The sequence below is a fragment of the Notamacropus eugenii genome, chromosome 7 (assembly GCF_028372415.1).
Source record: "Notamacropus eugenii isolate mMacEug1 chromosome 7, mMacEug1.pri_v2, whole genome shotgun sequence".
In the NCBI taxonomy this organism is placed as follows: Eukaryota; Metazoa; Chordata; class Mammalia; order Diprotodontia; family Macropodidae; genus Notamacropus; species Notamacropus eugenii.
In genome coordinates, this window is record NC_092878.1 from 118,411,454 (window position 1) to 118,434,812 (window position 23,359).

The following is a 23,359-nucleotide window of genomic DNA, read 5'->3' on the forward strand; positions in this document are numbered from 1 at the left end:
TTCACTAGCAGCCAGGGAGGGTTGGAAAGGTACACTGGGAAAGGTCTACTGGACAAGGTGGCTTTCAGATTGAGTTTTGAAGGAAGACAGTGATAATTAGAGGTTAAGTTGAAGAGGAAAAGCTTTCCAGGCATGGAGCATAGTCTCTCTCTATCTTGATCCCACTCTTCCTATCTCCAACTTGGATCCCTAACTCCTACTTGGTGATCCTTTTCTGACTGGTGATAGTTTGCTATAGCTCTCTTAACCTAGTCATCTTCATGTCAAATTATTTCCCATGTACCTATCCCATCCCACTCCTTTTCATGTCTAGCTCTGGGGTAAGTAATGAAATCATTCAACCAATGTTTCCTTGAAAGGTAATATCAACCCATTATCTAATGGCTCCACTAACCATGTTTTGGACAATTCAGTCCAAAAACATTGATCATGTCCCTCTTATATATGTGTTGTGTTACCTTAGCTGCTTGAAAGCAGTGCTTATCTTTTCTTTTATATTGATATCCCCAGTGCTCAGCACAGAACCTGACATATTGCAAGTGCTAACAGAATGCTTTTTCATTCATCCATCCATCCATCCATCCATCCATCCATTCATTCATTCCCTATTAGAAGTTCAACTTGAATATTATGGGTTACACTGACATTGCTTAAGAGCCTACAGTTCAGTGATTTGGGAACTTATCCCAAGGTACTGATATAAAGGAGATATGCTTCTCTGCAGTGGGTCTCTAGCCTCTACCCTGTGTTGTAAAGGATTGATTTAAAGCATCCAATCCCTTTCCCACAATCTCTCTTACCCATTCACTATACACTTCAACTGTTCCATCCCCTTTCCCCAATGCTCTAAGGGATGATTGCCCCTGTTCTAGTGCTTAGCCAGGGAGAATTTTCCTAGGATGCCAAATTACCTTTTTATAGCTCTGGAAAACTAGATTAAAGCTGCTAGAATAATATTGTGATGCTGAACACATATCTCTCCTGACTTAAAATGCTGTCTCCCCCCTTTACTGAAGTCAAATCCATTTTTGTAGTTTTATAAAATATTTAAAAAACTACTTCTGAGCCTAGAGAGGAGAGGTAGAAGTAGACTTGCTTAAATTTCCCTTGATTCAGTTCCTTGGGAATCATCATGGCAGTCTCATAAATGGGGAGATCAATATTGTCCATATTCTCAAATTCTTGTTTCAAGAACTAGATTGGCCATTCTGTTGTGCTAGGTTAAATCCAGCCTGGTGAAGACTCAACTTCTGTTGTGGAACATCCAAGAAACATTATTTCATCACAATTTTCAGCTACTAGTTTCACCTGCCAAGTAAAGAGATATTTTAATTTATAACTGGTGGCAGTGTGGAGAGGCACATAACTTCTCTACAAAATATTAGAAGCATTGCAGAAATACTAAATTCTGTATCTGATAGCAAAGACAAGGAATTTAAATGAGAGAATAAAAGGAATTTCGAATCCCCCAATTATTATGGGCAGTGCACGAAAATTGATTAAGCCATGGAGCATAGAGTTTCAAATCTGAGATTCTTCTTCCTATTGCCCTATGAAAGTTGTTTGCCATATGTATGAACTTGGTTCTACTTGTCTGAACAGCCAGTCTTCTTTGCCACAAACATTTTGTGAAAATGTTCAGGAAGCTTTTGGGAACTGACCTCATTTCTCTGGGGATATTGTAAAGGTTTTCAACTCCAAAAGAAAAAAAATGTAAATTTAAAACTCTGACATCTTAGGTAGACTTTTAACAATTTCCATTTGAATAAGACCAATTTTTGTCGCATTTATGGATAGAAATGAAACATAATTTGTCTTCAGATCTTGGGGCAAACCGTTTAGAAATGTGAAATTAAAACTGCCTAGTAATTGTCACGCATGGCTAGAAGTGGTTACTACTTCAGCCTTTGATATATCCTGTTATTGGTGTTCATCTGGATTACATTTTAATATTATCCCAGCAGCTTAATTATAAAGGATTATCGATAGATCATAAGAGGAGTACAGTGAGATAGGGTCATGGAGAGTGGAATATTATGAGCTGCCTAATCTCTGACCCATATCTCCATATCATTTCTGTCTTTATACGATATACACCATTGCTTGAGTCTGTAGGATGATGGCAGTTTTCTCTCTCTTTTTACTTTTTTTTAAGCAGGCAGCCCAACTTTGGTTGTTTTGTCTGTAGCTCCCACATCTAGCTTTCATAGAACACTTTAAATATTTAGTTCCCATTACCGTTGACTCTCAAGATCTACTTATGGAGTGACTGACGGATCAATTGACAGAAGGGGCCTGGTGGATGTAAAGTGAACAGAGGTCATGGATAGGATAACTATGGCCCAGTTTCATTCATCTGGCCCCAGATAAAGAATGAATTAAAGGTGTTTTGCAAATATGTGTTTGGAAACCCCATTAGAAATACTGGAAGTCTCACATCCAAGTGTGATTAGAAAATGAAGCAGCGAGGGTGGGCAAGCTTTTCAGCAGATGATAGGAAGGGTTCAAGGCAGCATCCCTGCCTTTTATAACAGGGTGTGCAACCATGTCTTTAAATAGCACTTATGTTGGCTCTTGTTATGTTAACTGTGGGAACTTTGGGGGAAATACATTTAGGTACTTGAAGATTATAAGTTAAGAGATAAGGCCAGCTGATTTTGTGAACAGCTTGCTGGAGAGGTAAATTGCATGCAGAAACTAAACATGACAGGGAAAGATAAAACACTTATTATGATTAATACCAGGAGTTGTAATGGGGCTTTGCTTATTGCAGCCCCAGGAAACCTCACTTTTACCTGATAATGCTTACAGCTCCAGCTGCACTTCTGGTACCCCACACTTTCTGAATGATAGGCTGCCACTCTGTGAAGTATCAAAGATCTGTTGGGAATGTGTAGGCTCCAAGTCTCTAGGAATATCTAGCAGTAATTCTGCCAACTAGCCCTTGTAATTTGGTGTGGTGGATTGGGCAGAGCACTGGAGCATAGTTCAGAATCCCAGGGTTCAAATCTTGTTATTTGGCTGGGTGATCCTTGGCAAGTCATTTAACTTCTGGGGACCTGAAATAGAATTCTAAGTGTTTTCTCTACTCTGATACTTCCTCTATCTTTAGCAAATTTATAAGTCATGCCTACTTCATTCAAACACATACTGTGAGCCTAGAAATTATTGGTTAGATGGCTAAATGAGCTCTGTCAAAACAATCTATGTATGAAATGTGGTTTCTTATTGATTACTAGATGCTTGAGTTCTTTGACATGTACTAGCCCATAGGGAATTTCAAAGGCTAGAATGAAGGACTAATGACTCAGACCATCTATGCTATCTAGCTCCTAATTGTTAGAATTAAAGATGAAGACTCCACAGCAAATGTTTTCTCTATTTCTATGTGTCTCTCTCACTCTGTCTCTGTCTCTCACTCTGTCACATCTCTCGCTCTTTCTGTCTCTTGGTGTCTCTTTGCCTCTTTGTTTGTATCCCACTTGCTTAGAACTACTAAATAATTTTTAAAAATACATAACAGGGAAGGAATTATAAAGGGAAACACAGATAAGCAGTGTAGCTTTGAACATTGTATTTTAAATTTATTGCATATTATGTACTGTTTAAATCTGTACAGATTCACAGTTTTATATAAAATTCTATTCTACTCTGATCATGCTAGTATTGTTGCATGTGTTCATTTCATTCAAGACTTAAAAAAAATCCTTGTTGATCAACTGATTAAATGACACTGGAAAGTAGAGTTCAGATGGTGAGGAGTTTATTTTGAGACAATTTTTTGAGTTAGGCTATGGTGGAGGTAGAGTAAGAGTCAGGAAATGTCAACATCACCTGGTCTTCCAAATAGAAGTTAGCCTTTATTAGAAGATCAAAGAGCTATGTATTCAGTGATAAAAAGTATCATAGCTGGTATCATATTATATTCAAATACATTCACTACATAATTTGTAATAATCAGCAGCTATATTAGAATCATGGAATGTTAGGGAGGTAAAGGATATTGTGACAGGGGAAAAAAATACTGGATTTGGATTTATGAGGTCTGGGTTCAAATCACAGCCCTATTGCTAGCTGCTTGCGTGACTTTAGACAATCAATAAATTAGGTTGTTGTTCATTTGTTTCAGTTGTGTTTGACTGTTTGTGAGCCCATTTAGGGTTTTCTTGGCAAAGATATTAGAGAGTGTCATTTCCTTCTCCAGCTCATTTTACAGATGAGTGAACTGAGGCAAAATTATGACTTGTCTAGCTTCATAAAGCTAGTAAGTGTATGAGATAGCATGTGAGCCTGGATCATCATGACTCCAGGCCCGACATTCTGTCCACTAAGTCACCTACAGTCCTCAACTATTTGAATCAGGTCATTCCATATCCTTCTTCCATTTTTCCAAATGTGGTACTCTGACTTCATCATTTTCCAAGTACTTTTCAATAAGCTCTTTATTGTAACATACACACTTCATACAAGAAGCTATTTGCAGATTATTGGCAAACAGATGATGTTAAAAGAAGACAAGATCTTTGCCTCAGTTTTCTCATCATGCCCTACTCAACAATAGGTTATTTAGCAACTGGGCAATGTTAAAAACAACTTCAGGTTCAGAGAATATAAATGTATCTTTCCTCCAATATATTTGGAATCCCACAATCCACAATCATAATATCACTGATACTTTTAACCTTGGTTAGATCAAACTGGGTTCAGAAGGAGCAAAATCTCCATGTCTAAGCTAATCCATCCACATGAGAAGGAGGAGGAGGAAGGCTGAAAAAAGAGTTATCCACAGAAATATATGGGTGAGGAAAGTGTGGTAAGTGTGAGAAGATGAAAATTATCCTGTAGAATGGAAACATCAATTATGAAGAAGTATGAATGGACATTTTTGCTTTTGCCCAAGTGTTGTTTAAACATTTTTCAATCATGTGTCTGACTCTTTGTGACCCCATTGGGGGTTTCATGGAAAAGATACTGATCTGTTTTGCCATTTCCTTCTCCAGGTCATTTTTACAGATGAGAAACTGAGGAAAACAGGGTTAGTGACTTGCCTAGAATCACACAGCAAGTAAGTTTTTGAGGCCATATCTGAACTCATGAAGATGAGTTTTTCTGACACCGGAACTGGCACTCTATCTACTGTGCCATCACAATGAAGTTAAAAAAGGATAAAATTGCTTAAAAAACACTTTCTCCCTGCTCCTTAAAATTAAACCAATAGAGGGATTGAATTTTCTTCAAGGATGCTATTCTAATTACTCTTCTCAAATCTTGAATTTGCCAAATTTTAAGATTTAAATGATGTTAAAACATTATACATTTTGGACAACATTATTTTAAAAAGGATCAGATGTATTCATGTAGATATTTACTTGCTGTGTCTCTATGTATGTATGTATGTATGTATGTATGTATGTATGTATATATATGTATATATATATATTTAAAATCTTCTTCCAATATATTTATTGAGCTATCTTTAGAATTTTCCTTATGGTTTCAGAAGAAAATTTAAACCTTATGTATTTTGGGGCTTATTTGCCTTTTCTAGAAAGGGAATTAGAGCAAGATCTCGGTAAGAGAATTTTTGAATGGCTAAAATCTTGGAAAAGATGGCACCCAGCTTCTTTGTTTTGAGTTTGGCTCAGCCACTCCCTCCCTCCCTCCTTTCTCTCTCTCTCTCTCTCTCTCTCTCTCTCTCTCTCTCTCTCTCTCTCTCTCTCTCTCTGTCTCCTTAGTGAGTCTTCTTTCCTTCTATCTATAGTTTCAGGTTTATTTGTTGTTGTTGATGTTTGGTCAATTACCTGTGTCTGACTTCTTGTGATGTCATTGGGAGTTTTCTTGGCAAAGATATTGGAGTGGTTTGCCATATTCTTCTCCAGCTCATTGGACAGATGAAGAAACAGAGCAAACAGTTTAAGTGACTTGCCCAGGGTCGCACAGCTAGTTTGAAGCAAGATGTAAACTCAGGTCCTCCCTACTCCAGGGAGAGCATTCTATCCACTGCAGCAACTAGCTGCACCAAGATATTACATAACTGTATTTAAAAACAAACACACAGTTTTTCTTGATTATGATACATTTGCTTCTCTCTTTTATTAAAACTTTTTGAAAAAGTAGTTTATAATCATGGCTTCCATTTCTTTATCACCTGTTTATTTATACTGCATCATTTTGCAGTTTTTCCTCCATTACTGTCATAAAAAAATGCTCTTTTAATGTGATAGTCAAAATTTTCTCAGATGCTTTGCTCCTTGAAAAAGGCACCCCTTGACAGTGTTGATCAGTCGATATTTTTATTTCCCTGATTTCTAAAGCCACACTCCATAGTACGTGTTGGGGACAGTATTCACCATCTATTTTTATGTCTCTCTGTATATCAGTCTGTCCTAGGTATCACTGCTACACTAATCTATTATACAGAGTTCTGATCATGTCATCAGTACTCCAAAACTTCTACTGACTCCCTGTTGCTTACCAAAATTCCTGAATTCTTCATCTTGTCATTTAAAGTTGCCTACAGTTTTATTACATATTACACTGAGTCACATTCTAGGCTGTTAGCCATCCTTCAGACATGCCCCATGCTTTCTGCTTTGGACCCTTTATGGAAAAGTCTCTTTATTCATAGAAATCTTCTGCTATCCGCGCTTCTGTCTATGTTAACCACCACTTCCATGGAAACTAAGCAGAACTTCTTTCCTACAAACTTCAGTAAGTTTTTAATCTTTTCCCTACTATTCATTTCAACTGCTCTTTTTGTCTTAATTATTTGTGAATACTGTTTAATCACCTAGTAGATTGCAGGATTCTGGATAGCAGGGTATGTGTCTTATTTATTTTGGGGGCTTTCCCCACCTAAATCTGGTTTAATGGCTTGGAAATAGAAAACATATTGATTATTTATTGAATAATTTTTGAGGGACCACGTTTTATTGGTGTAGCCAATCCCTGATAAGAAAACTCCTTTTAACAATTCACATCAGCACCTATTCTTTAACTTAATGGGATGAATTAATATATGAATAGTAAGAACATATTTTAGGGTGTCTTTTCTTATGTCTAATAGTATTTCCTCTTCTATGAATTTAAATAACTTCTATTTTAGTTTATAATAATATTCTTAAATAAACTTTGTAGTAGCAATATTTTAGTACTATTTCTGAATTGTGAAATCTATTGTTTTCAAAAATAGCCAGATGAATTTTCTCACCAAGGTGTCATCATTTAATAAAATGCGAATTTTGTGCTCCATATGCAGAGAGCAGTTGATAGATTTTTTTAATGTCATAAATATTTTAACATGTTTTTATTGATAGATTTTTTTTACATTGCTGAAATTTCTCCTTATGTCCCTTCACTTACCCTACCAGGTGTCATCCTTTACAGCAAAGGATAAAAAAAGAAATAAAACAAAAATGAAGAAAGAAAAAATTCAGCAAAATCAATTGACACATAGAAAAACCCAGTGATATTAAATGCAATGATTCACACACATCCATCTCCTACTCCCCCACATCTTCAAAGGAGCAGATGAAGGTCTCTTTTTTGTTCTCCTGTCAATTTGGGATCAATCTTGTTCTCAGTAATTTTGTAACATTAATTGTAAAAAAATGGTTATTGGTGATTATTCATTTCATTTACCTTGTTACAGTCCTTGGGTGTATGCTTTTCTTGACTCTGTTTACTTCACTTTTCTTTAGTTCAAATAGGGCTATACTGACTGCGTCAGTGTCACTGTCAAATATCTAATAGTATTTGTTCAATAAATTCTCATTTAATTAGGCTTTAGTTGGCACAATTTACATAGTTCCAGATAAATAGAACTCTCTAATCCTCTTCAAATCTTAAGGTTTATTTCCAAGTGAGGGCTAGAGAATTTTGGTAGCATAGCAGTTTAATAAAATGTTCTTAGGAAAGAAAACACAAAGATTAAGATAGAAGGCATGTAGGAGACAGAACACTTAGGGATTTGACCTTCTCTCTGTACCATTATACGAATTATAGCATTTGACCAATTATACTGCCTGGAACTATACTGGAGTCCATGGGGCACATATAAGAATACTATATTTTACTTCTTCAGGTTGTGGTGCATTGATTTTTATAGAATGTAGAGGAACATTTTAAAAAAAGTAATTCATTAACTCTTTATTCCATTCCAGTATAACACAAAATATAAAATTAGTATGAGTTTATATTTGAAAGCATTTCCTTTAATCAGTCTTCTATATTTTGATTCCAAATAATCTCTGCTAGCACATAATCATTTGCTCATTTTGGCCTCTACCTCTACTAAGTGACAAGCTACTAAGATTTCCCATCTTTGTTTTTCTCCCCATGAGATACATAGAAAAAATAATTAGCAGGCTGGAATGTTAATGGGATATAAGATCTTCCACACCCACTTAATGGGCCTCTCATGGAGCCCTGGTACAGAGCCAATAAGGCTTTGAGCCACAGGGAGTCCCAATTAAGTACTGATTTTAAAGCTTCTGGGCACTAAGCTCATCAAGTGCTGAGTCTTTGATTGCAAACAGTATATATATTGTTTTGTTTGGAGGGAAAGCTGTGGGAGGAGAGAGAAGCAGGCAGAGAGAGAAGCAGGCAGAGAGAGAAGCAGGCAGAGGGAGGCTGAGCAGAGAAGAGGCAGGCTGAGCCAAGAGTTTGACTTAAGGGAACTTGCTCATAGAGAGACTTGAAGGAGAGAAAGGTCCATGCTCCCTGGATTAGTGATGAGTACCTTATCAAATCTTGCCTTCCAGTATCCTAATAGGGGTGTTTCAAATACATATTTTGATTTTGTTTTAGAGGAGGAGGAGAGTTGTTATATTTTGCAAACCAACCATGGAGATACACAGGAATCCTCATAGCAGCTGCTATGGGCATAACATTGGCATTACACAGGTTGAATTCTTTATAGATGGATATTTTAAAAGATAGAATGGAGCTCATAACACCACATACTCTGAAGTCCCTCTTCCCTGTATAATTCAAGATTCTGTTTCTGCAATGGTGGCCAGCTTTAGAATGCAACTTTTTTAATTCTGCAAGACCAGTAAATTTTTGAATGGCTAATATTCTCCTAGGTTGAGAAATGATATTATTATATCTATGTGTCTACATCTTCTCTGCCTTTATCATAGACTCCTCCCCTTCTTCTATATTATTTCATTAGGTTTCCCTTATTGGAGTCAAGTATGATAATAATTTGGAAGAGAGGGTCATTGATGAAGCATGCTGCCTATTGCTTAAAAACGAAGTGATGTGTTGAATACGTATAATAAGACATAGTTTTGGATATAGTCAACTTAAGAGTTTGTTTTGCTTAACTGTGTATGAATTGCTCCAGATTATTTTTTTCTTTATTTTTAATTGGGGGAGTGTTTAGAAAGGAGAGGTGCACAGGAAGCATAAGGTTGAAAGAAAAAAATAAAAAAAAGAGAGAAAGAAGGAAGAAAGAAAAATGACAGGAAGGAAGTGTTGGAAAGAAGGGGGAAGGAAAAGAAGAAGGAAGGAAGGAAAGGAGGGAAAAAGGGAAAGAGGAAGGGAGGGAGGTGGTTGTTTATATCTTCAGTGCCTGGAACTTGGCAAACAATTAATAGATTTTTGCTCAATAGCATTGTTTTTTTATTATCTTCTCTATGGCAGGACTCCCTAAGAGAGAAAACCCAGTCAACTAGTTGATTTTGAAGAATGTAAGTTAGTTAAACAGCACAAGACCATAGAATGGACGCCAAGAAAACTGGTCCTCATCCCATCTCTGCCTTGAATTTCCTGTGTAGTCTAAGCAAGCCACTTCATGTCTTTGAAGTAAAGGAAGAAAGGGAGGAAGGCAGGGAGGAAGCAAGAAATAGAGAAAATGGAGGAGGAAAGAAGGGAGGGGAAAAGGAAGGAGGGAAAGAAAGGAAGAAAGGAAGGAAGACTAGGGCTTGAATTCTGATTCTGATGCTTTTTACCTTTGTGACCCTGGGCACATTTATTTCTAGTTTCTGCTTCCTCATATATCATAAATGATTATGTTTTACTAGGTGACCCCCAAAATTCTGTCCAATCCTAAGTCTATGATCCTATGACATTGATGTTTCAATTTAAACTTAGGGTGAATAGTATCTGAACTTGCCAAATATAAAGCATATAAAGTTCCATTTTATTTAAAAACAACTCCTAAAGCAATTGTTAACCAAGTTTCTCATACTCCTTCATTTATTTCTATTCAGATCTCTTTGCTGATTGATTAATTAAGAATTACTTCAGATTGAATTTCTAGAAACAAAATATAAACAATTGTAGCTGAACAAATATTAATAAATGCATATTAATTAATATCATGGCATATTGGATAGATAGCTGGTCTCAGAGCCAAGAAAATCTAGATTCAAGTCCCACCTCTAACACATATAAATTATGTGACCCTGGGTAAGTCACTTAAATCCTCAGGGCACTCCACAGCAACCTGTCTGTGAATTGCGTAAAAAGTGCTGAACTGCACTGGTAGAATGAATTTCTACATCTGGGAGTTTCCAATACCAAGGAAATCCACAGGTTGACTCCTCATCTCTGTTTTAAAAAAAAAAAAGCTGTTCAATGTTCATAATTATTAGATAATCTTTTCAATGATGCACTTAAAAGGTAACAAATCAATAGAGAAGTTACTAATAGTGCCACATTGTGGTGTTCTAATGAAACAAAGTCTGTTCATTTTCACCTTATTTTATGAAAAAAGCCCATCAATATAAAATGGTCATCTTTATACCTATCCTGATTGATCTGCCTAATTTGATTGATAGGAGGAGGTTGCAGACAGACATTTCAGTCCAATTCCAGTTCTGTTATTGACTACCCTTACCTCAGCCTCTGTTTCCCCATGGGTCAAATGCATTGGAAAATATAGATGATTTCTAATGCTGTTTATGGTTCTTTATTTCCATTGATCTTTGAGAGCATAGGTAAGGGGAAATAAACAATTTTATAGAGAGACTACTTATTACGAGAAGCACAGTAAAGGACTGACCCAGTGAAAGAAAATTTGTAGGAAAATGGGAAGAAATTACAAAATTTCTTTAAAAAGTATAATCCAATTGAATAGTTTCTTATTGGTGCATTTACCAGGAAGTTGATAAGACATGAATATATTAATTAGAGGGGTTTAGATTTGGTTGTACCCTCAACATTTGGTGAGAGAGAGAGAGAGAGAGAGAGAGAGAGAGAGAGAGAGAGAGAGAGAGAGAGAGAGAGAAACAGAAACTAAAACTTTTTTTAAAAAAGCTGACAAATTCAAAGGGATTCAGCTGATCTTCTTAATGCTAGATTATTTCTGTGATGATATTTGGAGGTAATTTTATTGATCTCCCAAAGATGAAACACAACAACTTGGGAAGTACAAAAACATTCCATTTAAGTTATAGGATTGGCCATCTTATGAAATAAAATTTTCTCTCCATACTTCAGAGAGGAAGGATGTAGTTCAGGCAGCTTAGTGTTTAAAGGATGAAGCAGGTTAGTTAAATGCAGAGTGATGGATGGCCACTTGATTCTCTATGGACCTTATCACTTTATCCCCATTTATCAAAAAGTGAGAGCTCAGACTCAGTATCTCCCCATGATTTGCTAATATAGAATCATCATTCTGTCACACTTTTAGACTAATTCAAGCTACAGCAGGAAGCAAAGAAAGCTCACTTATACTGTGAGCAAATAAATAAACTTATTTAGTTTTACATATAAATATATCTGTTGTCCCTTTCAAATTACTGATGGATAGAGCCATGATCTATACACCTTTGTTTCAGTCTTTTATTTTTCTTTCAAATCATTTTATTTTCTCTTCTTAAAGACCAGAGGTGGATGTCAGAGAAGAAGTGAGGATTCTTCTATAATCAGGAACAAAATTATTCCTTAATTTTAACAAAGTAAGACAGGTTTAGTTTCATTGTCCAATATTTTCTGTATTTTGCCCCCCAATTGTAAATGAAAATCACCTGCCTTTCTCCTTGTCGTATCTGCCTCCAGAGTCACTGACTGACAGTGAGCTTTTGCTTTTTGAAAAATAAGCAAGACTTGTTTCTCCATTTTAACTTAGCTTTTCTTCTACTATCAGACCTTCTCAGCTTTTTTGCAGTCCATTGCCCCATACAAATAAATTTCACAGTATTATTACTGTCAAGTTTAGTGCTTAAGGCATTCGACAACCACATGTTAGAAGAACCACCCTCAATCTCCAAATCCTTCCTATAAGTCGCCTTTGTATTTCTTGAAAGAAAAAAACTGATGAGGGGGATTATTGAGCTGATATTCCCCTGGTTTTCAGCAGTCACATGTGGCTTCCCTCTAAAGACTGAAAACCCTACCATAAGGATTCCATAAACCCCTTCAGCTGCTTAAGTCAAATAGCATTGAGTTTCTTAGTCCTGCTAGGACGCCTTGATGGATCACCTCTTTGCAGGACATTAAAAAGTGTCCTTGTCTTGGTACTTAGTGGCTCAGCAGATCCCTTGGGGGATGATCAGAGTCTCTTCCTATAGTTCTCAAAGGAATACACAATTCCTCTCTTCCACAACTGAAGGTGAAGGGGGGTAGGGGAAAGCTGCTGCAGATTTGGAAAACTTGTGCAGGAGATGTCTTAATGAGATCATCATTCTTGAGGAAATATTGCGCTCAACATGCAGCCATCCAGCGTTCAAAACAGAGTTCAGTCATGGACAAATTGTCTTCATCATGATGCTCTTTTCATGTGGACCCCACAGCCAATGAAATATTGAGAAGAAGGATACTGGGAGGTAAACCATAGCTACATCTGTCCTTTAAACTTCAAAATGACTCAACATACACACACATATACACACACACGCAAGCGTACACACACACGCACGCACATACACACACACACCCCCACACACACTGTATCTTTATTCCTGAGCAGACTGTATTCATTGAAGATCGCATTTCACTCCCCTCCGTCTTCATCCTCCAAAGCTTGTCAAGAACTGGTGAATAAAAGATGTATATAGACTTTGAGTTTGTGTGGGAACTTTGAAAGTCAGGAGGCTGATTAATACGAAGGAAAGAATTCCTACAATGAAATCAATGGACGCCAGTTTAGATCCCAAATCTGATGTGGCTCTCATTTAACCCAAGTCTCTTGACTTGACTTCTATCAAGTAGAAAATGAGAGAGTTGGCATAAATGATCTCTGAGGTCCCTTTAAAGTTCTAGAGCAATGAGCCTATGATGTCAGCTTTCAGAGTACTGAAAAAGCAAGCACAAGAACCAATAAGAAAAGAACACTCCTATAAATGCCCCCCCTTTTGCCCCTTATTCTCTCACCATGATTAAAACCATTCTTCTTTCACCTGACTTTGCCATTTGTACTCATTAAATTATTTCCATATTTCTGATTGCAGGATGACTTTCCTTAAAAACTCAACTCATTTCACAGATACAACTTTGAAAATGTTTGCTGATATTTTTTAAAAAATAACTATTTTTTTAAGTTAAAAATAATTTTCAATTAAAATATCTGTTTTAATCTTTCTTTTAAGAAAACTTTTTCTTCTTTTGATTCTCTCTCTGTTGATTCTCAGAATGGGAGGGTCATGGTTTCCTCCTCTGTAAAATGAAGAAGAGGTCGGATGAAAATAAGAACTCTTAACTTGCAATCTATGAACCAAAAAAAAGGATAAACATTTCAACATAATTGGTTTCTTTTGGAATTCGACATACTTTACCTTTTCCATGTAAATACTTGATTCTGAGGAGTCCTTAGACTTCACTAGAGTGACAAAGAAGGTCCATGGCACAAAATATGTTAGCCCCTGGGCTAGGTGATTCCTAAGATCCCTTCTAACTCTAAATCTATTTTCATATGATTGCATGGAAAGAGGCTACCTTTCACTTTATAGTAACATAAAATCATAGAGCTAAGTAGAGCTTGAAAGGGAACTCAGGGCTCATCTACTCCTGGCCCCTCATTTTATAGTTGAGGTGCAAACTTTGTTGAAAGCCATACTTGTGTAAGTATAAAAGGTGGATCTTAAACCTAGGTCCCTTGACTACAATCCAGAACCACAAAAGCAGAGCTCTGTGCACATATTGGACATTTTAGCTATGTAAAAAATTATTGTAGTCATCTTTAAAACAATTATCTCTATGGTGAGAAACATGCTTTTCATTTCATCAGGAAAAAACTGTGTCTACATTGGCTGTGCCTACATAAAACTATAAGATTGCTTCTTTTGCTGCTTTTGTCTATTTCACTGACTTCCCCCCACCTTTGCCTTGATTTGTTGGTTGAGGAACTTAACATAAAAAGGCAATTGTCTTGGCTTCATGGAAGCACAGCCTTAAAGAGATTAGCTGACTGGTTCAGATTCGCATCATGTTCATTTAATGATCGGAAATGGTTCCCTGATTATATTACTTTTTTCACACTTAGCATTTCCTAGGAATAATTCCATATTCCATAGCCCATGTTCCATACCCAGCTCATGAATCTAACTTTGCTCAAATCCTAATTCAAATCTAGCTTCTGCCAAGAAGCCTGCTTTCATTAACAGGAACAAAGTACAGTTTCCAATACAATAAAACTTTACCCTCTGCTTATTGTGACTGAAATACTATTGGACTTTGACTGAGGCGGGGAAACTAGACCTTGGGAAAATTCAGTTGGAAAGGAGTGTATACTAGTGGGAAATATCATCAGACAGATGGTGGGAGGGTTGCATTGGTAGGAACTCACTGAGGAGGAAGTCACCTCTGGGAGAGGAGGCTGAGCCACTAGAGTATGTCATGGGGGCAAGTTTTCCCTAGGACTTTTGGGACTTGTGAATAGAGATGCCTGCTAGAAGTCTATCATGGAGTTAGTGTGAATGCTGCCTCTCACATCTGGTATCCCCCACCCTCAAACCACCATATGCACTATTTCTTAGGTACTTAATCAATGTTTGAAGTAGGATCAGAAGATCATTGATATAGAGCTAAAAGTGACTGCTAGGGCAACCCTTTCATCATACAGAATGAGGACCAAGGAGGCTGTTACTTTCCTTCTAGATGGCCTCCACATCAGAAAGATCTGCTTTCAAGGTACATACTTCATTCATACATGTATATTCATACACATACTTGTATATGTCTATATACACATGCAAACACACATATATACATAATACGTATATACATGCATAGCACACACACATATGTTCATATACATGCATATATACTATATGTGTTTCTACATACATATACGTATGTGTGTACAGATACACATACACGTACATATCCATATATGCCAAGTAACTGCAACTCTCAGAGTAGGTGCTGATAAACATTAGTAGGGGGAATTTCCATGTGCCAAATGTTCCTGCTTCCAAAAATGTTACAAATCTGGTCTGAAAAGTCTTCAGCAACTTTCTCCCTCTCCACCTTCATGTTGTTCACTTAGATTTTCTACTTAACCATAATCAACATGAGTGAGAAAAGCAGTTTATTGATCTTCCCTCACCCCCAGTCCCGGTACCTTAAACATTATCCTTCATATAATGGGCACTTAATAAAGCTCGGGTCTTAGAATTACAAAGACCTGTGTTCAAAGACTAACTCAAAAACTAGTTTATTGAACAACCCTGCTGCTCTTCAGCTGTGTCTGTCTCTTTGTGACTCCATTGGGGGTTTTCTTGGAAAAGATACTGGAGTGGTTTGCCATTTCTTTGTCTACCTTATTTTACAGATGAGGAAACAGAGGCAAACAGGGTTAAGTGACTTGCCCAGGGTCAAACAATTAGTAAGTGTCTGAGTTAAGATTTGAATTCAAGTCTTCCTAACTCCAGGCCCAGCATTTAATCCATTTCACCATCTAGCTGCTCAAGAAACCCTGAACAAGTTGACCTCTTTTAGCCTTAATTCCATTATTTAAAAAATGGAGATAATTAATAGTGAATATTTCAAAAACTGCTGTGGGGATCAAATGAAATAAATCATATAAATTACTTTGCAAACCTTAAAGCTCTATGTAGGTGGCACAAAGAATACTGGACTTAGAGTCAAGTTCAAATCCAGTCTCAAAAAGTTACTATGTGTGTGATGCTAGGCAAGTTATTTAACCTCTGCTTGTTTCAGTTTCCCTATATGTAAAATGGCAAAAACAAAACAAAACCCAATAGCACCTGTCTCCCAAGATTATTATAAGGATCAAATGAGATAATATTTGTAAAGTGCTTTGTAAACTTATTTCTATACAAATATTACCTATGATGATCATGGGAATGATTATCCGTGAAACCCTTCTACCCTATTTATTCTGCATATGCACGACATGGTAAGGGGAGTTAGGTGGCTCAGTGGATGGAGTGCTGGGCCTGAAGTTAAGAAAAATCATCTATCTGAGTTCAAATCTGCTCTACAACCCTGGGCAAGTCACTTTATCCTAGTTACTTCAGTTTTCTCATCTGTAAAATGGGCTGGAGAAGAAAATGGCAAACACTCCAGTATCTCTGCCAAGAAAACCCCAAATGAGGTCCCAGACAGTCAGATGAGGCTGAAAGGACTTAACAGCAATAGCATCAAGCAGCAGTAGCAAACTTACAGAGAGAGACTTTTAGATTATAGTGAATTAAGAATCAGTTTCCTAGTCAAGAAGATCTGAGTTAAGTCCTGCCTTTGACATATGCTGACTGTCGACTCCAGGCAACTCTCTAAGGCTGCAGTTTGTAGAACAGGCCCATGTCTGTGCTGCTGGGAGAGCAATTCTTTTCTTTATTTTATATAAAAATATATTTTATATAAATATAGGTACATATGATTTATACACAAATAATTATTTTTGTTTCTATGCCAATAAAATCACATCTATGACTCTCCCCTCCACACTTCCCCCTCCAACAAAAGGATAGCAATAGATTTGGATAATGGAAAGAATGTTGACGAGGGATTAAAACCTGCTTCTGACACTGACTACTTGTGTGGCCTTGAATAAGTCACTTTCTAGGCCTCAGTTTTCTCATCTGTAAAAGGAGAAGGTTGGATAAGGTGTCTTCTGAATTCCCTTTTAGATCTTGAGCAATAATCCTATTATACTAAGGTCTCATTGGCACGGATACTGCTTTTGTCAGTGTTATTTCTTGACCTGTCCAAATCTCCTTTTCCTGTGGGATTCTTGACCATGCTTTTCAAATAAATTCCTACATAAAAGATCTGTCTAATACACTGAAGGCTTGATTCTGGCATTTTCAAGGATTCAAATGTTACACTTTCCCAAAATCTACTTTGAGACTTGGTGGTCTTGTCCAAAGTATTAGGTAGTGATTTTAATACAACTAATATTTGTTGGGCAATTAAGTGGTCCAATGGATAGAATTCTGGGCCTGGAGTCAGAAAGACCTGAGTTAAAATCTGATTTTAGACACTCACTAATTGTATGATCCTGGGCAAGTCACTTAAAGCCAATTTCCTCATCTGCAGAATAAGCTGGAGAAAGAAATGGCAAACCACTATACTATCTTTGCCAAGAAAACTCTACAAAGGGTCACAATGAGACAGACATGACTGAAACAACTGAGTTAATATTTGTTAATAATAATTCAAGTATTAAAGTTTGTACCCACACTTTAGTTAATCTATTCTGAAGCAAAAGCAGAAATAAAATGAGTTTGGGAATGAATAATCTGAGAATAACTTGGCAAATGAGTTAAGGGCCAAATTGAAGATAAGATAATGGTACTGGAAGCTTACTTTGGTCATGGTTCAAGGTATCTTTTGATTCTTTGCAATTCTTGAACTTCTCCAGTGGCTAAATCTTAATAGTACAAAGACTTGCGTTGCTATTTGGAGCTTAATGAGCATGATAAATCTCATTAAAATAAATAATCCCAATACACATCCAGACTTTCTTTTATTCTAAATTTTGGTCTTAATTGTTTTCCTTTGATAGTTATGGCAGAAAACAAATCACCTAACCACCAGATCTTTTCATTTCTGTGGTATGTCTTCCAATTGCAGGTGAATGGAGTTAACTCAGTCTTGTCTTCAAGTGCCAGAGCAGGGAGGATTCTAAGGCACGGGGTGTGTGAGAACCCTATTGAGCTATAGCCGTTCATTATATTCCTTTGGGAATGTCTGAGTACAAGACTAGAAGGAACTTTGTTTCCTTTTTCTTTTGCTGGATCACAGGTTGATGAATTTGGAAGGAGCAGACTCTTGTCATTAATAACATGGTTGGACATAGAAGTCATAAATAGAGCACATTCCTGGGAAAGTCTACTTTTAGAGAAGCAAAGAATCTAAGGCCCATTAAAAAATGAAATCCTTGCTTAAGTTGCATTACACTAAACAACTTATTTCTAAAATTTGTCTTATGATTAAACAAATTATTTAAAAAAATTATTTAAAACTTTTAAAACATTATGTATCTCATTTAAAAAAATTTGATATTTACTTCCATTTTGGAGAGATTTCCCTGAGGACAGGGATTTTTTTTATATCTTAATATCCCCAGTAGTCCACCATTCCACCAGTGATGTCTCAGTCTGAAGCAACCCACTCTTTCCACTGTATATGTGGAATATGTGGCTCTCTGTATTTGTCTACTTCATCCATAGCAAACTCAATTTCATCTCAAATCTCTTCCTTTTTAGATCCCTCCATTTATTTGTATTCACTGAGATTGATTAGCCCCCAGCTTCCTTGGTTACTCTTTCTAGTACTTGCACTAATTCTCCTCATGGTGAGGAGAATTAGGTATGGTGAAGGAATTAGAATATTGTTCCTTATGGCCACTTCCAGTCTCTTCCCCTACCATTATCAGTCAATAACTTCTCCTCCTTTGAGATTCATTTAATCCATATTTGTCACTTAATCAAGATTTCTAGAGGTTAGTCTACCATCCTTTGAGAGACTCTACTTCCTTCCTCAATGAGTTCAGTGCCTAGATCAGTTTTTCTTTTTTCTTCAACTCCTGCTCTGATGCCAGAGGACTTTAACATGTATTGACATTCCTTCAAACATCATAGCTTCCTGATTCTTCAATAAACTTATTTCCCACGATCTACTCCACCCCACTATAGCTACATACAGGGATCATTACACCCTTGATCTTGCCATCACCTATCATTGTTTTACTTTGAAGTCTGAAATTCCTTTACCCAATCATAATCCACTGTCATCACTTCTTTCCTCCTACCTTACAGTTTCTTAACCAGTTCTTCACCTTCATCACCACCTCTAATCTCTTCCCCTCTATTTCTTCTAAAGCCATCATGCCTGCACTGGCTAGATTTCTTTCCTTTCCCCCTCTTGACCCCTTGATGAACCAGTTCAACTTCACATGGTTTTATTCTTGTGAATTCATTACTCCTTTATCCTATCAAAGATCTTACATTGCCAAACCTCAGTCTTGCATTGTTCCCTCCACGTGTTGCCTTTGCTCCTACTCATGTGCTGCTGAAAAAAAGAGAGAGAAAACCATGAAACTGTGCTGATTGGGTCCACTCAAATTTATGTCACATAATCTCAACTGAGTATTGAAGCAATGGAATTTGTGTATACTTTCCTGATCAATTCGCCATCCTTTTTACCATAGCAACATTTCCAAACCTTTTTCACTGTCATTATGCCTCCCATAACTCATCCTGCCCTATGTCAACTTGTCTCCTATTTCAGTAAAAACTGAGTCCATTCACAGAGAAGTGCTTTTTTTCTTTTTTCTGTTTCATCTCACATCACTCAGATACTTTGCCTACTAACTCTTCCTTCACCCATGTCTTACAGGAAGAGATGACCCTGCTTTCCTAGGAAAACACCTCTGTGTGCATAACTGATCCCATTCCATCCTGTCTCATGCAGCAGATTTCCCCTTTTGTCATCCCTACTCTTTCACCAGTCTTCAATCTTTCCCTGCCTAGAGTTTTTTGTAATGTACACAAACATACTTACATCTGTCCAATCCACATAAGTGAAATAAAGAAAAACAGACAACACAAAAAAAACTTAACTTGATCTACTCACCCATACCCACCAGCTATCATCCTATATATATCTTTTCCTTTTGGTGGCTAAAGAGAAAACTATATAAGTGCCTCTACTTCCTTTTCTTTGCTCTCTTCCTAATGCTCTGAAGTGTGGCTTCCAAGCTCATCAAAGTTACCAGAGATCTCTTATTTATGATATATAATGGCCTCTTCTCAATCTTTATCCTTCTTCATCTCTCACAAGATTTAGCACTCTCCTCTCTCTAAGTTTTTCTGGTACTTCTTTCCCCGGTTTCTCCTACCTGTCTGACTACTCATTCTCACTCTTCTGTGCTGGATCTTTATCTAAGTTGTGCCTATTAACTGTAGTTATTCCACAGAACTCTGTCTTGTCTTTCTTTTCTTCTCCTTCTCTACTATTTCACTTGATGAGCTCATTAGCTCCCATGGACTCTATTATCATCTCTGTGGAGATGTTTCTCAGGTCTATTTATCCAGCCCTAATCTCTGTCCTGACCTCTCATCTCTGTCCACAATTGCCTATTATATATCTCCAATTCTATGTCTTATGGACATCTTAATTTCAAGATATCCAAAACTGAACTCATTATCTTTGCCGCCCCCCCATCCTTCCATTCTTCTAACTAGGAACATAGTGTTAAATCCAAACATCAAGAAATTCCTGCTGGCAGCATATTGACTTAGAAAATCACAAATTAACATTATTAATGCCTTATCACATTAAAAAAAATTTGTTTCCAGAGAAATCAGCACCTCTGATAGGGTACCACCATTATCCTAGTAATCCAGGCTCATAACCTAGGTTTCATGCTTTATTCTGCACTCTCTCAATCCTGTTCCCCTGCCCCATTTCAAATCAATTGTCAAGGGCTGTTGATTTCATCTTCGTAATATCTTTCTTATATGCCCCCCTTTTTCCTCTGACAATTCTACCACCTTAGTGCAGGGCTGAATCATTTCACATCTAGACTATTAGAACAGCCTGCTAGTAAGTCTCCCATCCTTAAATCTCCCTGTATTCCAGTCTACTCAGCTATCAAGTTGATTTTCTTGAAGTGATCAATAATCTCTAATGATTTTAAAGAGATCAGTAATCTCTAATGACTCCCTATCACTTCTAGAATAGAACATATTTTCCTCGGGCTTCATAACTTGGTCTCTTTATACCTCTCTGGGCTTCTGATTCTTTCTTCCCCTTTACACATTCTGAAATTCAGTCATACTGACCTCTGTAGTCATCCTCGCTAACTATACTCCCATCCCACAACTCCAGATATTTTCACTGGCTCTTACTCATGCTTGGAACTCTGTCTTCACATTTCTTAGCATTTCTGGCCAAATTCAAGTTTCAGCTAAGTTTCACCTTCTTCAAAAAGCCTTTCCATGCCTTCCTTAATCCTAATGTCCTCCCTCTGAAATTACCTCTAATTTATTTCTGCATAATTATTTGCATCTTGTCTTTTTCAGTAGACTGAGCTCCTTGAGAGCAGGAACTACTTTTCTTTTCCTTCTCAAAGATTAGCCCAGTGCCTGGTACGTAGTAGGTGCTACAAAAATGCTCGTTGAATGAATGAATGAATAAAAAAGGAAAAAAGAGAAGTTTTTTGTAAAAGTTGAAAATGCCAGGAAAATTGTAGTACCTCTATTGAATTGAGATAGTTTGAGGAGTTCTGTTCCTGGTTGTGCACATTCAGCCTTGGTTACTGAGAACAGAAGTGCACAGTCAGAGGACATACCCCTCTCCCTATTCATTTAATAAAACCTTTTTCCTTTAGCTGCAACAATATCACTGCTTTCTCCTGTCCTCTTAGGAAAACTTTCTCTGTCAGGGTGTAAACTTTATGAAAAGTACAATAAATTGACTTTACTAGATGGACTTTTATTTAAACAATTAGCACTTAGTCTTTAAGTAAACAGTGAGTGATTTTTCCTTTAGATGTCGTGATGATAGCCATGATACAAAGGACCCAAAAGCCCAGAGCAATCAATTTCCAAGACTACAGGGTGGTGGTAAGGGAAGCCGACAGTGAGCACTTTAACTCATGGGGTTGCCACAATGGTTTGGATCTATGGCTTCTTTCCAACCCTTCATTCTGTTTTTCTTAAGACTACACAATGGACTCAAAATAATTGTGTATGCTAATCTACACTTAAACATTCACTCTAGGTATAGAATAGCATTTCCTTCTATTTAAGTGAGTTTTCTTATTGGCAAAATAAATACTATCCTTCTTGCAGATGGAATTCACTTAGAAATTTCTTCCTGACGTGAAACTAAAGAAAATAAGCTAGACTTTTCCCCCTACAATCCTTTCATACACATACACACATTTGTGTGTATATATATGAATATATAATATATATATATGCATATACACACATATATACATATAGTGTGTATCCCCATTATTATTCAAATAAAGAACCCCAAGATCTGGAAAACCTCTTTATTCTCAACTGCAAAATTCATTTTGCATGTGGATGGTATGTCAGATTTCATAATTTGGGTCATGCTTTTCTATGCTAGTTATTACACTTTCTATTTCTTAATGAATAATTACCCACTTTTTGAATGAATTGAAAATATGTAAAGTTTTTTAAATGGGTCATTGTAATCCAAATATAATATTTCTAGTGGACATGAGAGATTTTCCAAGAAGTTTTATGGTTGTGATTCAAACATCTATTTATATTAATGTATCAAATATTTCTCTCTAACTTGGTTTTAAGTTCAGTAATAAAACTTTGGTCAATCAACTCATTTCTTTGTTTAATTCTCAATATCATATTCCATATATCAAAGAGCAATTTTCTGAATCTGCCTTATACATATAGTAAGGTGTACCATCTTTGCCATTACACATTTTTTTTTGGATCGTCCTCAATAGTCTTTCTTTTGGGAGACTAAGTACAAATACAAACTTCAGACTGTATCATTAGTTTGTGTCTTCAATATGCAACATTTCTGGCAGTTATTTGAGTTAATGCAGAATGCCATGAAATTGTCAAAGCAATTAGATGGAACCACAAAACTATAGATGGTCATGCAGAATTAGAGTAATGTCAGAGCTATGAGTGACCCTCAGGGTCATCTTGCCCAAACCCTTTATTTTCTCAATGAAGACTTCGAGGAGATCTATCAAAACTTCTAAGGCTTTTCATTATTACTGATATTTTAAATTGTTCTCAATGATAATTCTATCCCTGAGGTGCTTTCCAGTTCTATGGTCCTTGAGAAGTGGCTCAGCCATTTGGTCTAACACATTGGATTGTTGTGTAGATCACACATTTAGACCTGGCAGGGAGTTTAGAGATAATATAGACCAAAAATGTCAAACTCATGCTAGCCCCAATGGAAGCTCCTGAGTATAGCCAGAATCAGA